Below are 13,856 nucleotides of genomic sequence, written 5' to 3'. Positions count from 1 at the left end.
ACATCACCAGAAAGAGTCACTACAGGAAAGAATGCAACTCTGCATCTATGGCAGCATTTCCAAAAGTATGTTCTAGAAATATGAATTCAAAATAATTTATAAGGGAATTCCCTGGAGGTCCAGTGGTTAGGACTCTGCGCTTTCACTGCTGAGGGCCCAGGTTCAGTCCCTGGTTGGGCATATAAGATCCCACAGGCTGCGCAGCACGGCCAAAGGAAAAAAAGAAAATTGAAGCACACACAAAAAAATTTATAAATATTAATGTGTAAAGATGAATTTCAAATGCAGAGAGAGAGAGGAGACGTTTGTGATCAACTTTAAGTTAATGTGTATTGGTGTAAAAATAATTAAACTGGTGTTTTTTTAAGTAGCTACTCAGATTTTGATAAGATGACTTTCCAGGAGGTGGAGTGATGCTGCGTTCAGCCTTTTCCAGACGTGTTTGGCATCGAGCTCTTTTTGTGAACCAGCTCTTCTCTTCACACTAGAGTTCTGGGGAACATTAGTTTGGGAGAACCCTCTTTACCGGTTTACCCTTCTTCTTCTCCACCTACATCCAATACTAAGGGAACGAATCAGTCAGACCTGAGACCCTGCTGGTATTCTTTTTTTTTTTTTTTAAGTCTTTATTGAATTTATTACAATATTGCTTCTGTTTTATGTTTTGTTTTTTTGACCCCAGGCATGTGGGATCTTAGCTCCCCTACCAGGGATCGAGCCCACACCCCATGCAGTAGAAGCAAGTCTTAACCACTGGACCGCCAGGGAAGTCCCCCTGCTGGTGTTCTTACAGGAGTGATATCACCGCCGAGGGGATGAAATGGTTCTTGAAGAGGAAAACAAATCTTCCTCTGTGTACTATGCACAGATAGCCACATAGTACATAAACAGATATACAGTATATCTGTGGTATTAAAATTTCATGGGAGTGATTAGGGAAAAAAAATGACTAAAAAGTCTCCTTAGAAGGGCAGTAATGAAAAAAAGTTTGGGAAATGCTGGCATGCAGACTGTCAGTCAGTCAAACTGGAGTCAGGTGACAGTTCTGCCACTGTGTGACCTGCAGTAAGTTGTCTACCTCTCTGAACCTCAGGTTCCTGACCCAGAAATAGAGATTCTTACCATCTCATGAGATTGCTGTGAACTCTAAGAAGATGAGTACAGTGCCTAACACACAGGAAGTGTTTGACAAACGGAGACTAAAGACAGCCCTTCAGGCCTGAAACTTTGCTCTCCAGCCTGGGTGACTGCAGCAGGGTTAGCCCGTATGCCCTCCTGTAAGGTTTCTCTGCCTTTAGGCTGTAGACTGATGCCTAAAGATACGTGAAGCTTGCAACAGCCAGTCCTAAGGAAAGGGAAATGGGAAAATGCTATTTTAAAGCTTGTAAGACCAACAAAAAAAAGCAGTTTAGCCTGGGGGCACCCCACCAAGTCAGAGCCGGCCATGGGGGTGGCTGCAGTACCACCTGCTGGGCACTCCACTGCCCCCCTGGACAGCAGGGCCCCAGAGCCCCAGGATCAGAGCCTTCATCTTGCAGGCCCCCCCCCCGCTGGACACCAGGGGCTGGGATAGACACCGAGGTGGGTGGGGCGGGCCCAGGCAGGAACTGTCTGCTGCGCCTAAAAATAGTGTGGGAGAGAACAGGAAACAGAAAGTGCAGGCCAACAGGGAAATGCTTTCTGAGTTATCAGGAAACCAGGACTAGCGTCGGGGGCAGCCACACCCTGCAGCAGTACTACAGCTCCCGTGAGGCCTCTCCGTGGAAGGAACTGGCTGGGGAAGCTGGAGTTCGGGTGGGGTGGGGAGGGGGCGCCTAACTGGGGAACACTAGCCTCGCTGCTTTGCTTTAGGCTTAATACAGCGTCTCTGTGCCCCGTTGATCTCCAGTTGCACGCACATGCAAGTCTTTATTAGGGTGACCAGCAGTCCCAGTGTTTCGGGAACTGAAGGGGGCACGGAACTTCGAGTTTTCAAAGTGGGCAAGTCCTATGCAAACTCACTAGTCGGTCACCCTCTTTTTTTTTTTAAAGGAATTCCTTTATTTTTGTTTATTTTTATTCATTTTTATTATTATTTTTTTGCCGTGTTGGGTCTTCGTTTCTGTGCGAGGGCCTTCTCTAGTTGCGGCAAGCGGGGGCCACTCTTAATCGCGGTGCGCGGGCCTCTCACTATCGGGTCACCCTCTCCTTAACACAAGATGCTTAAGTCTCTTACAGCTTTAGAACCATGGGTGCAAGCCTCCCCGCACAGGGCATCACCTGGGGGAGTTCTTAAAAATCCCCAGGCCTAAGCTGCCCTCAGACCCAGTAACTTAGACTCTCAGGGCGGGGCCGAGGCATCTTGGATTTTAAAGCCCTTCCGGCCTCACCCCCAGAAATCCTCAGTGCTCCGTCTGCAGTGGAGGCTGCAAATGCATCACTTAAAGCTAAGTCAGCAGAGGCCTCGGCTTGCGGGATCTTAGACCCTAGACCAGGGATCGAACCCGTGCCCCGTGCAGTGGAAGCGTGGAGTCCTAACCACTGGACCGCCAGGGAGTTCCCAGAAAAGTGTGTTCTGATCAGTCCAATCAAAATATTTATTCAACACCTTCACACTGGAGGACAGAAGGGGTTACCAAGATGACTCAATCAAGGTCCCTCTTCTAAATGCAGTTAACGTCTAATGAGCAAGACAGCCACAGTGTAGGGCAACTGGTGACAAAAGTCATCCCTGGGGAAGAAATCTAGGATTGAACTGACGAAAAGTGCACTGGATTGAACATCAGAATTCCTGGGCTGTTGTCACAACACTTCTAGTAATGAGCAGTGTGTGAGACCCAAAATTACTCTTCTCTCCTCATCCTCACCTGTAAATTCTAAGGCTTATGACCTGACTCCTAAGGCCCCTGGCTCGTCTGAAACTTTGATTCTTTTTTTTTTTTTTTAAATAAATTTACTTATTTTAATTTATTTATTTATTTTTGGCTGCATTGGGTTTTCGTTGCTACACGTGGGCTTTCTCTAGTTGTGGTGAGCGGGGGCTCCTCTTCATTGAGGTGCGTGGGCTTCTCATTGCGGTGGCTTCTCGTTGCGGAGCACAGGCTCTAGGCGCGTGGGCTTCAGTAGTTGCAGCACACGGGCTCAGTAGTTGTGACTCATGGGCTCTAGAGTGCAGGCTCAGTAGTTGTGGCGCACTGGGCTTAGTTGCTCCGCGGCATGTGGGATCTTCCCGGACCAGGGCTCGAACCCGTGTCCCCTGCATTGGCAGGCAGATTCTTAACCACTGCGCCACCAGGGAAGCCCCCTGAAACTTTGATTCTGAACCTGGCCCTCATGTCTTGTTGGAGAGCAGAGCATGCAAGGCTCCGGGCAAGCACTCCCCCATGTTATGGACAAACTCCTTCTATCCTGTGGCTAAAAAGAGAACACATTTGCTTAGGGGTAAGAGAATGAAAGTCTTAAGGTCCCATATGGACGGGGAAGATCTTGGGGCAACTGAGTTGACTACAGCGTTTGTTGCAGGTGGGAGAGGGAGGGAATAAAGCCTTTCAGAGGTGTACTGGGTTGCTAAGGCTGCCATCACAAAGCATCACGGACTGGGTGACTTAAACAACAGAAATTTATTTGGAGGCTAGACGCCTGAGATCAAGGTGTATGGGACGATGTTCCCTCTGAAGGCACTAGAGAAGGATCTGCTCCAGGCCTTTCTCCAAGCTTCTGATAATTCCTTGGTTGTGGCAGCCTAGCTCCAGTCTTTACATGGAGTTCTCCCTGTATTCAAATGTCCCTTTTTATAAAGATGACAGTCACGGGCTTCCCTGGTGGCGCAGTGGTTAAGAATCCTCACTCCACAACCTCCCCCAGTGGCACAGCCTCCAGGGTCTCCCCGAGACCAGGTGCAAACCATCAATCTCATTGCTACCAAAGCACAAAGTCGACAAGCTGCTACACACCACCCCAACTCCTCCAGGGCGTTGTTACAAAGCAACACCATTAATCAGTGTGCTTCATGCCTCGACCAGGGTCAGTCCTGAGGACATTGCTGATTTCACAGGCACAGGTCAGGTGAATCCCAGACATGCTGGAATTAGCCCTCACGGTCCAGGGCTGGAGGAGATCATCCAGGTGACCCCCTTCGCTAGGTGCTGAGTTCCCCCTTCCATGTGTCAGGATGTATGAAATTCACGTAGACACAAGGACAAAAATCTGAGGCCATTTGAGAGTCCAGGCAGTTCTATTCCCTTAGCCGTGGGCTTGGGTTGGGGGCTGGTGGTTTAAATCTAATTTTTACGTGCATCCCTTTTAGGTCTTCTGCAGCTCCAGCCACTGGAGTCCCTCCTTCCCTTCTTGCTGCTTTCCTGAGTCACTGCCCAGGCATTTTGGGTCTGAGATGTCCTCAGAGTATGACGTGTGGGGCTCCGTGCCTGACCCCTCAGCCTCTGCTGGCAGCCCCGGGGTCACAGGGAGGTGAGGATGGAAGGAGCCCATGGGGGTGAGCCCAGTGGCCTGAGGGGGTGCCGATGGCTTAAGGCCCGTAGGCAGTTAGCTTCAGGGGGGCCATCCGGAGCTGGGGCTGCAGAGAGCCTGGGCAGCTCCCGGACCAGGAACACGGATGAGCTGGCGTCCCGGTCCCGTGGCTGATGGTCTCTGCAGGAGGCGGCAGGCTGAGGGCCACTATAGGCTCCCCCAGGCAGTGAGAGCCACTGGCCCCAGGTCTGGGAGCACCAGAGCCCAGCTGGTTTCCCCAGCCATTCCTTCCACACGGAGATAGAGCAGGAACTGGGCGTGGAGCCTGCAGAGGGAAGTGGTAGGGGAACAAGGCAGGGCAAGACTGATTGACGCTGAGCCTCCAGAGGGTCTCGTTTATTTCCGGCCCACCAGGGACAGGGGTGCTCCAGAGCTTGGCACCTGGCCGAATCTGCAGACGTGGCAAGGGGCCCAGGGAGGGGTGATGGGAGGAAGCCAGGCAGGTCCTGTAGTCAGCAAAGCAGCCCTGCTGAGGCAGGGCAGAGCAGACCGAGGCCTCAGGGATGTTTCCTGAAGGGGCTGGAAGCAGTGCTAGAGGTGGAAGCCAGGAGCCCTCCAGCCCCAGCGGGGAGGGGTCCGCCTGGCCTTCCCCTCTTCCCAGCTCCACCGGCCACATCCTCTCTGCCTCTACTTGATGGTGCCTTTAGCCCAGCCCTTATCTAACCAGGTTGGCCCCTGCTGGCTCCACCCCCAACCTGGACAGACACATGCCACACCGTTTGCGAATTTTAATTCTGTTTTCAGGAAGATCAAAGTAACACAAAGGGCACTAAGAAGGGACTGGAAAAAATAGATTCAGGTGGCCCCCGTGCAGTCTTGCATTTCGTTACATTTGTTCAGTTACGTGAATGATCGCTCAGGAGGTGTTTCCGTGAATGGCGATGCGTGGGAGTCTCGGGTTAGCAGCTTGGCATGGGTAGTGATGATTATTTACATGTTACATGTCGCTTTAAAGTTTGGGGGTCTCTTGGGTAATCCATATGCTCATTTACCTGTTTTTTTAAAAAATTAATTAATTTATTCATTTATTTAATTTTTGGCTGCATTGGGTCTTTGCTGCTGCACACGGGCTTTCTCTAGTTGCTGAGAGCGGGGGCTACTCTTTGTTGCGGTACACGGGCTTCTCATTGCAGTGGCTTCTCTTGTTGTGGAGCACGGGCTCTAGGCGTGCGGGCTTAGTAGTTGTGGCATGTGGGCTTCAGTAGTTGTGGCTCGCGGGCTCTAGAGCGCAGGCTCAGGAGTTGTGGCGCACGGGCTTATTTGCTCCATGGCATGTGGGATCTTCCCGGACCAGGGCTCGAACCTGTGTTCCCTGCTTTGGCAGGTGGATTCTTAACCACTGCACCTCCAGGGAAGCCCCCATTTGCCTGTTTTATGTGACTTCAGAGCAACATTTTATAATTTTAAACAATTGTGGAGGCTAGAGTTCTGGAATCTTTGCATTTGGAGGACTTTTTGTTGTGTGTATGATTCGGTTGAGCCTGAGACCTTACTTGGTTAAGGAGATGCTGGAGAGGCTACTGAATTAGGATCAAGTCCCAGCTCTGTCCCTAATAGTCTGTGACCCTGAGCAAAACACTTCTCTGAGTCTCATTTACCCATCTGTGCGATGAAGAGAACACAGAGCCTGCCTTCCATGACTGAATGCAGCGGGGTATGTGATGTAGGAAAGCCTTTCCAAGCTGCAAAGTTCTACACGAGTGCAGAGTATTATCCCTACAGTTACTATTCAGTGTAACATTGTTTCCATGGGAAAGTCCAGTTTGCTTTTTGACAATTGGATTTACAACGTAGTTTCCAGGAATGCATTTGTCTCCAAGCGGTCTTTGGCCAAAAGCAACATAACTTGACCCCGAGATAAAATGCACTGTGGCAAAAGGCAGGAACTGCCCCGGCAGGTTTTCAAAGAAAAAGAGAAAACTCCCCCCAACTACGATGCTCATCTCGCCCATCTCCAGAGAAGTCCTGGTATTGGGGTTCTCCAGAGAAACAGAAAAAACAGGATGTGTATGTATGTATTTATTTATTTATTTATATTAAGGAATTGACTCATGCAATTGTGGAGGTTTGGCAAGTCCAAAATGTGCAGGGTGGGCCAGCGGGCTGGAGACCCACGGCAGAGCCGATGTTGTAGTTCAAGTCCAAAGGCAGTTGGCTAGCAGAATTCCCTCTTCATAGTGGGAGGGCACTGTTTTTCTATTAAGGTCTTCAACTGATTGGACAAGACCCACCCACCCTATGGAGGGCAATCTGCTTTCCTCAGAGTCTCTTGATTCACATGTTAATCTCATCTAGTCATTCCCCTACTCCAAGGGGAGGGGTGGGAGGTGCCTGCATCTCACCTCAAGCTTTGATGAGCGTCCTCTGCACTTTGGGGTGCTTGGTAGACTGGTGACAGCCTCTCACTTGAGAAATCTAAAGGGTGTGAGGGAGGTAGTGATGACCAGTTGCTTTGAAGTTGGAGCAAAGGAGAGGTGGCTTCACTGGGGGCTACCTGCACTCCCGTAGTTTGTTGGTGTGAAGAACATGAGACCAGTTGGAGCTGCAAGTGCAGGAGAGGTGCATGGGCTCCTCCAAACCTGCCAAGAGGAGAGCCTGGGGGAGAAGCGGGGGAAGAGTCTTCTGCAGATAGAAGCTGGGACATCTCCAGATGCCCAGAGGCCGAAGAAGGAGCAAGTGACAGCCAGATGAGACATGTGTTGGCTGTCACCAGGAGCCCTAGAACTCTAGATCCCTGAACTCTGGGGAGTGTTCGTGAAGGTCACCTTGGAATGTTTCTTGGCTCAGAGACTGTGATGCCCGTATAAATTGAGAACTCTCCTGCCCCTTTCTCCTCCTGTTTCCCTTTTCTTGGACCTGGAGGGGTCAGGAACCATGGTTGGCAAAGTGGGGGAGGAGGGGCAAAAGTACCAGGGGGGGATGGGGGGAAGAAGCCAGCCTTGTTCCCCACTGGGTGGCTCGGCTGTGGCACTGGGGAGAGTGGCTCTGATTCTGTAAACATCCCTCTGCCACCTGCCACCTGCCCACAGTGGTGGAGTGTATTTCCCCACTGGGCTGGTATTGGGCTCGGCCACGTGACTTGCCAGTGGGATGTTAGCAGATGTTACGTGAATAAAGGCTTGCAGTATGCTTGCACTGAGGACTTTCCTCTTGCATTTCTGTCCTCATCAGGAGAACATGGCCCAGGTAGAGTGCACTTCCTAAAGAATGAAAGACGTGGAACAGTCCCAAACAGTGCTCACAGCCTGGAGCAAGCCTGACTGGGATCAGCAAACCACCCCCTACTTACGAGCTAGAAACACATGCCTATTTCTGTGTGTCACAGAGCTTTGGGGTGGTTTATTATGTGGCATTATTATGACAACAGTTGACATAAGAAGTTACCAAATAAAGTTGAGAACTGTGATGATTACACTAAGGTAGACATTACTTGTTGACTGGAGGACCTTCTTTATTGACTAGAACTGCCTAGAGTTCATTCTGGGGTGGGAGAAGACCATGCCTAACCAACTAAACTTAAAGGAACATTAATAGACAACAATAAAGTTGCTCTCTGGTCATACCCATGTGCCCTGCTCGTCCAACTCAGCAGTTACGTATACTTCCATCAACAGTATATAATAATGCGGTATATGTTTAAAAATTTACACAAATAGCATCGTGTATTCTGCAAATTGCCCTTTTCACTTGCAGTTATGCTTTTGAGGTTTCTCCAGGCTTTAGTGAAAGGGGCTGAGATCGGTCCTGTCTAGCTGCTATTCCTTCTTTGACCCATCTGGTCCAATCCTCATTTGGGGCTGCAGCGTTTCTCCTCTGCAGATAACTTTTCTCTGCAGTCACCATTTTTTTATTCTTTAAATCTTCACTGGTACCTGGCCCCTGGGGGAGAAGGAAAGGGAAGGGAAGTAACATTTATGAAGTACCTACTGCATGCAGGCACTCTGGGTGCTTTATAGGCACTATCTGATTTAATCTTCTTAGTACCCCTTTGGGATGGCTGTTAGTATTCCTGTTTTATGGATGATAGAAACCTGGGGCTTAGAGAGATGATTCATTTACCTGAGACCACATGAGCAGAAAGTCTGTCTGTCTGTCGAGCCCTTGCTGCTAACCACGGCACTGCATCTGTTCTCGGCACTGCATCTGTTCTCGTTAGTGAACGGGTGTCCTTCCATCTCACGTCATTGCCCTTCAAGTCCCCTTTGCAATCCCTAGATCATTTGCATAGGGCGGGACCTACCGCTGGTCCAGTTTCTGGTTCACCTGCTCCCTCAGGTGGGACCACAGTCCTCGTGGAACAAGCCTTACCCTCTTTTTTCCCAGTACTGCATGGCATGTTTAAACGAATGATTAGCGACCCACATGGAAGTGTCACCAAGGGAAGAGGAGCAGCTCCCTTACTCGGGAGCCAGCAGGTCCCGTGGTGCAGACAGAATCTTTTGCAGACCCTGGGGGAGTGAATGATAGGCAAGGCAGGGGAGGAGGAGGGAGCAGAGCAGGATAACAGCTGCTCCTGGTGGCTCCGAGTCATGTTCAGAGCCTAAATTAGCCTTGTTCTTTTCCAGATCTTCTGTGGGCTTGCTGCAGGCTGCCTGGCTCATCTCCTAGGTGTTGTTTTGTCCCTTTCTCCCCTTTCCGGTCCTCCCTCGTAGGTTCTTTCGCTAGAGCTAGCTTGCTGAGAGGCTAGATGGAGTGGCCTAAATGTGGGCTGAAAGATGGTGGTGGTGGGTGCTCAGATTTCTCTTTCGTCTCTTCTTGTCCCTAGGAAGTTTTACCATTAGAGGTTAATTCTTTTACTGGAATGCAACTTGAAGTAAAGTCTTATCAGTACAGTTTTTCAGATTTCCCCCTGAAGACAGCATATTTGAAAAATGCACACAGAATTCTCATATGATTCTACTACGATGTAGGGTAATTCTTCCCTCCTGCCCATGTCACCCGCTCCTCCCCCCTTAGATGGCTGCACTGATGGAGGAAGAGAGCATCAGGGCTCTGAGTTGAGAGAGGTCAAGGAGGGGCTTCACCAGAGGGAGCCAGCAGAAAGGGCAAGTTGGCCATTGGCACAAGACTGCTCTCGGCCAGCTCTGCTGTGGCCTCGGAGATGGAAAGCCCAAGTCTGAGCTTCAGCTCTTTCACAAACTGGGTGCAGAGCCTGGAGAAAGTTACTTCTTTCTGGGCCTGTTTCCTTTCATGGAAAACAAAGGTTGAAGAAGGTGATCTCCAAGATCCCTTGTCGCGTGGTGAGTCTGTACGTTTTCTCTGCAGATTCTGCACTGCAGAACAGTTTTCTCAGTCTCGGTGTTTTGCTGGCTCAGCACTGCGGCTCTCTATTCTGAAAACTAATCTGCGTCCCACAATTGATCTTAAAAACAAGGCAAAACAACAAGCCATGGCTTTTCTTATTAACTCTGCAAACAACAGAGGTAACCTAGGAAGGGACTGCTGACGGGTCATTAGATGGAACCAGGCTTTGCTCCAAAGTGCAGGGTGAGGGGTGCACTCCGGGGGGCAGCCTTGGTGCACCCTGGCATCTACACGACACAAGCAGGCTTGCAACAATTTGGCTTTTCCCTTGCCTGGCTGGACATTCTCTAGACCCTCTGCAGGTCTTATCCGACTGGGGGCCCTAACAGTTGCCAGGCAGTGTACAGGCACTTCCCATCACTCTGGCATGAGTTTTCTTTGGAATCTTTTCCAAAATAGCTCATTCTCGTTTTTCTTTTGTGGTGTGTGTTGCCTTTATACTTTTAACTATTTTGTTTATGTCTCATTATTTTAAATATTCTGATTTTATTGTCAGTTTTTCCTTTATCTTAAATTTTTTTTTTTTCTAGTATTCTTGTTTGTTTTGTCTGCTGGTTCTTGCTGGAGGTGACTGTTTCCTTATAATTTGGAATTGTAATTTTGGATTGTGAGCTCTCATCTTCGGGGGGCTTTATCTGTGGGTTAAGTACCCGTTCCTTCTGGGAAGTTTTGCATTTGCTTCTTCCGGACTTCCTGGGTTATCTCTTGTCATGGATCCATTTCATGTTAATTTCTCTTCTTGGAGGGTCCCAGATCCATAGTGTAATTTCAGATCCCAAACCCTTGTGAGTCATAGCCCTGGTGCCTAGAATTCTCAGCAGAGACTTCTTTATTCTAATAAAGTAGGAAGGAGCAGATAAGTTTCCTTGCAGTCTCCCTGTACTAGTGAATGAATTTTTCTCATCCACCCCTTTATTGAGGTTGCATCTCTTTGAGAGTTCTGGCTTTATGTAGGGATCTTGGTTCCAAATCCCTGCCTTGTACCAGATTAAGTCTCATTTCCTATGCTTGGATAGATGATGGTCCTGGTTACTGGTCTTGCTGGAATCTGAATCTCCTAGGCCCTCCTGTCTACCGAATAGGAGTTATGCTTCTTGAATAAGAGAGAAGGGAAGAGAGGACCAGATTGGTTGTTTTAATGTGTTAGTAGCCTTTTTGGAACAGGTGAATATCATCTACTCCAGTGGTCTTTACCCTCTTTTACTTAAAAAAGAATTTTGAAAACCAATGTGCCTTGTAGCACATTTTTAAGTTCCCTTACGAGTAATTTCAAATTAAGTTGAAATAATTGCAAAAGATATAACCTCCAGTGTATTTGAAATATTTTCATTTAAAAAAATAGTTATATCACTTTTTAAAATGTTAGTGACTTGATACCTACCATCATTTATTCAAAATGCACATACAAGTTTTTTTTTTTTTTGGCTGCACCACGTGGCTTGTGGGATTTTACAGTTCCCCGAGCAGGGATTGAACCCGGGCCCTTGGCGGTGAGAGCTCGGAGTCCTAACCACTGGACCGCCAGGGAATTCCCCTACAGCTTTTTTTTAAATGTTTGAAACTTTACATCATTTTCTCTTTGAACTCATTTTAAATAATTTTATGATGTAATGTTTTGCCTTTAAAAGTATTTTAAATTGTCTTCTTATACTTCTCAGCAACACAAAGCAACATAAAGTTAAATTTTATTTTTTTTGATCGTAAGTCCTTAAGCGTTGAACACATTTCTCTGGATTGAGTTATTTTTGCAATTATTATGAATATGCTATGGCTCAAAATAACATAAATACATTACAAAATTTGATAAATACTTAAATACTTAAAAAATAGAAATATTTCATGAGGTGGATGGGATGATTAAGTCTCTCTGGGCAAATACTACTATTGCTTAAATGAGACAGGAGTCAGTATATTTCACTCTTATTTTAATTAAAAAAAAATTTATTTATTTTATTTTTAATTTATTCTTGGCTGCATTGGGTCTTTGTTGCTGCACGCGGGCTTTCTCTAGTTGCGGCGAGCGGGGGCTACTCTTCGTTGCGGTGCATGGGCTTCTCATTGCGGTGGCTTCTCTTGTTGTGGAGCAAGGTCTCTAGGCATGTGGGCTTCAGTAGTTGTGGCACACGGGCTCGGTAGTTGTGGCTCACGGGCTCTAGAGCGCAGGCTCAGTAGTTGTGGTGCATGGGCTTAGTTGCTCCGTGGCATGTGGGATCTTCCCGGACCAGGGCTTGAACCCATGTCCCCTGAATTGGCAGGCGGATTCTTAACCACTGAGCCACCAGGGAAGCCCCACTCTTATTTTGATTTTTATCGATATGAGCACTGAACAGCTTTGCTCACATAAATAAGAGGATTTGGAAAAGAAGGAGTTTTGTTCTACCTGTTATTCAGTTCTTTAATTTTCTTTTAATTTTTTAAGCCCCAGATCACATGGTCACATGGTGATCTAGCATCAAAAATTTTTTTTCGCAACCTATCAGTCAACAGTTTGATTAGGCTCCCTTCGGATTTTCTAGCAAGCAAAGAACTGAAAAACCATGACTTGCAAAAAGTGAATGGAGTCACTTATTTTCTCACCACGTAAACCAATGTTGGAAACTTGCTCTTTGGTCTGGCGCCCCAGAGATTTTCACACCTGGAATCAAGTGGCACATTGAGATTCTGGGTGGGTGGGAGGTGTGCCTTTCTTTCGTAAAGTCGGAGGACAGAAATTGAGTGGGAGGCTTCTGCTGCAGGTGTTTTCAGGTAGATCAGCTTTAGTGGGGAGGGCTTTTGGAAGTTGAGGATCTGGAATGGAAAACAGTTCCCCTTGAGACTGCCAGGCCTGAGCACCCCCTGGAGAGTTTTCCACACCCTCAGTCATTTGTTTGAGGGAGGTCTTCCTGGAAGAAGAGGGCTTTGCAGCTGGATTGTAAGTTCTGTGAAGAGGGACCACATCTGTGTCTGGGTGGTGCTCGGCAAGTTCAAGGTGGACGATAAATAAGCTAACATTTACTGTGTGTTTACCGTCACATTGGCACCTCCCTTAGCTCAGTCAATCCACACGTGAGTCCGTGAGGAGTTCGTTCTCGCTGATTCCATCTCACACGTGAGGTGCTGAAGACCAGATGGGCAGAGAACATTCTAAAGGTGCCTGAGTGGTACATAGTAGAACTAGGGCCTCAATCCTAAAGAGTCTGTCTAATATCAAAGCAGCAAAGTGAGGCCTCAGGGTGGCCCCCTGACTCCCCTTCCCTTCTCTCCAGTCAGGGAGAGAAGAGAAGAGATTGCTTCTTGGATAATTAAAAATAATAGAATGGTAGTGTTGGAAATGGCTTTTTAAATGAGCAACCTGCTATGGGGTGAGTTAGCTCTTCTCAGTCCTAGTACCTCATGTGTAAAACAGGCATGTGATGTTGATGATGATGGTGATGGGGATGATGGGGATGATGATGGTGATGGGGATGATGGTGATGGGGATGATGGGGATGGGGATGATGGGGATGATGATGGTGATGGGGATGATGATGATGAAGATAGTGATGATGATGGTGATGGGGATGATGATGATGAAGATAGTGATGATGATGGTGATGGGGATGATGGGGATGATGATGGTGATGGGGATGGTGATGGGGATGATGATGATGAAGATAGTGATGATGATGGTGATGGGGATGATGGGGATGATGATGGTGATGGGGATGGTGATGGGGATGATGATGATGAAGATAGTGATGATGATGGTGATGGGGATGATGGGGATGATGATGGTGATGGGGATGGTGATGGGGATGATGATGATGAGGATGGGGATGATGAGGGTGGCAGCGATTCCTACTGCATAAGGGAGCAGTTATCTCATAGTCAGTACCTGCCACTGCTGGACACTTAGCTCTTTCTTAGTTTAGGCAAACATCTGTCTTCCATCCCCTCATCTACAAAACACTTTTCTCATAACAAGCTTTCAGCTATTTGCTGTTTAAATACCTATTCCCTTCGTTGTCTCTTCTCCAGGATAAATCTCATGAGTCCTTTGTCTAAATGGAAGTTATAATTTTAAGACT

The sequence above is a fragment of the Balaenoptera musculus genome, chromosome 9 (genome assembly GCF_009873245.2).
Source record: "Balaenoptera musculus isolate JJ_BM4_2016_0621 chromosome 9, mBalMus1.pri.v3, whole genome shotgun sequence".
NCBI lineage: Eukaryota > Metazoa > Chordata > Mammalia > Artiodactyla > Balaenopteridae > Balaenoptera > Balaenoptera musculus.
This window is presented reverse-complemented; position numbering follows the sequence as displayed.